The following is a 3441-nucleotide window of genomic DNA, read 5'->3' as shown; positions in this document are numbered from 1 at the left end:
CCCCTGGTTATTTATTTTATTTATTTTAAATACAAAAGCGCTGGTCCCTCCCCCGCCTCCTCCCCCTCGCTCCCCCCGCCCCTCCCCGCCCCCCCGGGCTCTCCCCGCCAGCGCTGCGCGCATCAAAGCGGGGGCCGGCGGAGCGGTCCTGCAAGGACGGTAGCGCGGCCCCGCGCCTTCCGCGTACACAAAAAAGGCGAAAAAACAGGCCAAAAAATTAAAATAAGATAAAGAAGGAGAAGGGGGAGCTCCCCTTGCTCCGCCCGGTGCTCCCACCCCCGGGCATCCCCGGTGCGCGGCGTGCGCAGGGTCGAGGTCCTGCACGTGGAGGGCTCAGTATTCGGGAGGAAAAGAGAATCATTCTAATTTTCGGAGGGTTTATTTTAATTTTTGCCCGCTTCCTCTCGCCATCCCGGAGCAGCTACGGAGTTGCCAGGACCTTATCAAAGGGAAGCGATCGGCAGCCGCCGCTCCACCGCCCCCCGCGCCGCCGCCGCCTTAAAGGCGCAGGCGCCCCTTTCCGCGCCCTTCGCGGGCACCGCGCAGCTGCTTCCCGCGGCCAGCCGGAGCACTGCAGCGCCGGAGGTTACTCCCAGGCGTTAAAACTTCGCCAAAAGTTTTAATCAGAGGGAGAAAATGGGGCGGGTCCCCCCCCCCTTTTTTTTTTAAATAAATAATCCGAAGGCATGTTTTTGCTCCGCATTCTAATTAAACAATATCTGATTGCAATATAACTGGCACACCAGCAAAACTCCCATCTGCAGTTGTGTTCACATCTTGCCCCCCCCCCCCATCTGTTAAATATTAAACAGACACGGAATGAAGGGTTTTTTTTTTTAACTTTATACAACAGGTTTTAATTAGGGGTTGGCCCCCAAACCTGTCCTCCAGATCCAAGGCGCCTCCTGCCCCCCTCCCTGTCCTGCTCCGGGGCTGGACGTGGGGTTCTGTGGTTCCCCTGTGGGCAGGAGTTGGTGGGACCCCCCTTGGTCCCAGCCATGGCCAGGCTGTCCCCTCTGCCTTGTCATCACCCATCTGGCCCTGCAGCTCCTTTTCCCCCTTCCCAGGGCGCAGCAAACTCACCCCAGCTCCGTGGGCTCCAAATGGGGTGGCAGAGCAGGATGGGGGGTAATACCACAGCGGGGCGAGCTTTTGAAGTTGAGCTCTGCTTTATTTTTATCATTATTAATTCCTGCATTGCAAGGCCTTCTAGAGGCCCCAAATGGAATCTCTCTACTATATCCCTGAGCAAAGCCTTTGGGATCAAGCCCCACTCTTGCAAACACTTCTATACGTAAGCAGAAGACCCCATGTGCAAGCCTCAAGTCCCTGGGCAGAGACCACCGTGGTCACCACCACCTAAGGAGACCTGTGTCTCCCTGCATGCAGGCTTGCAGATGAGCTCAGCACCCCATGATCCCCCATTTCTTAAGAAAAAGCTTTGGAAAATGAGCCCATTTCCCCTCAGTTGCTGAGCCTGCTGCGTGCGGACAGGCCAGGCAGGTGATGGCAGCACATGTGGCAAAGCCTCTGGCAAGAAGGAAAAAAGGCACCTTCCAGTTTTGATGTGCCTGAGCATCATTTATGGTATCTCCTGGGAAATGCATCCTCAGCCCTTCTCCGCATGGCCACCCCACACACACTGCCCTGGCCCCCCAGCACAGTCCAGCCAGCAAAAACAACCGCAGCCAAGACAGACCCTGCTCCCCACACCGAGGTTCATCCCCATCAGCCTCACCCAGCTCCCCCTTGTCCTGCAGCGAGGGGGGACCCCACCACGGAACCCCCAGGGAACAAGGCACATGAGACCCCATGAGACACCGGGGAAACCCCAGCTCTACTCCTGGGGATTTAAGCTGGTCCTAAATGTGATGACACAAACCAGAACCATGGCTGCAAGGCCATTCCTCTCCTTCCCACTCAAGCCACCTTCTCCACATGTGCCGCTGCAAAAACTGGTTTGCAACATTGCCAGACGCGGTGCTGGGCTTCACTCAAGGGTTCCCCGCTTCTTCGTCTCCTCTAAGCCCGGCTCAAACCACCGTCTCCACCAAGATGGCAGATGGGAAGCAAAACATTGGGGAGGCCCCGTGTCGCGGTGGCCCTGGACGTGACACCTTTGAAGCTGCAATTTCATCAGCGCCGGGGTGGCTGAATCCACCCGAGAGCCTCGCGTGGAGATAACCAGGCATGTTACCAGGTGCCTGGGCTGCACAACCTGGGCGAATTATATGAAACAACAAGTGGGTGAATATTTTCTTCCTGCCCAATTGCATATTTTTCAGGCCTGGGAATGGCTACCATTGGGGACAGAAAGCAAACTTTCTGCCAAAGCCACAAGCCAAGCAGTAAAAAACCATTTCTAGGCACAACAAGCAGTTATGAATTATTAGAATTACTAATATTTTTGCTGCTGATGACGCCAAGTATCAACGTGCCACTATGCCATGTGCTCATGGGCCATATAAAATGCTCCTTTCCTGGGACAATGACCAGCCTGGGTCCCCGGCCCCTCGCCATGGTGACACCTCCAGCCCAGGACCACCAGAAATCCATTGATCACCTCCTGCTACTGACATCTTGAGCTTGCTTTGAAACAATGTTGGCATAAAAAGCTCTTTGATTCCCATTTACTACTATAGTACAGAGAATTAAGCCATTACAATGGAGCTGAAAACCTTGGACGTTTCCACTTTGGAGGAAAATCTCATTAAATGCCGTTCGTTATATTTCATAAAAACGTCATTTACCCAGCTAGCTTTCTCCAAGTCCCATTGTGCACTGATGCTGCCCTGGGAGCCCACAACTCAGCCAGGTGCTTCATTTTCCGCGTTATTTGGGATCACGCGTGCAGAAGAGCCACCCACCCAAAGACCTGTCCAGCCCACCGTCCTCCTTGTGACAGCCACCAAAAAGTGACGCTTTGGGAACAAAATTAGAGGAGGGCAAGCCCCTGGGGACGTGGCTTTGTGCCCGTGGAGCAGTTTGTCCTCCCCAAAGCCGCGATGGCCCCATTCATTTCTGCATGTCCAGTCGGGGAGCCTATTTTCTCCTCCTGCCAACAGGGAGAGTCACGTAGCGCCTGAGGTTTGAAAGTAATCGGATGAACTAGGCAGGCGGTGTCAGGTACAAGAAGGTCTTCCAGAGTTTTCTTCATCTTTATCAGTTTCTGGAAGTCCTTGTTCGCAGATCTACAGGGAATCTCTGTGTTCAGGTAGCAGCTGCAGTCATCAAGAACGGAGAGTATCTTTGAATTTCCTTCTGATTTTCCAGTCTAAACTTGAATCTGAATTCCCAGGCTGAACAGGGGAAAATTAACTATTTATGTTTTATTTGTTAGCCCTTCTGCACTTCAGATAAAAATCCAGGAAAAGTGCGAGAAAATGACTGCAAAAAGCCGTACAAAGCGGCGTCCCCAGCCGTGCGAGCGCCCTCCTGGTG

This window comes from Columba livia, chromosome 18, assembly GCF_036013475.1.
Source record: "Columba livia isolate bColLiv1 breed racing homer chromosome 18, bColLiv1.pat.W.v2, whole genome shotgun sequence".
NCBI classification, from domain to species: Eukaryota; Metazoa; Chordata; class Aves; order Columbiformes; family Columbidae; genus Columba; species Columba livia.
This window is presented reverse-complemented; position numbering follows the sequence as displayed.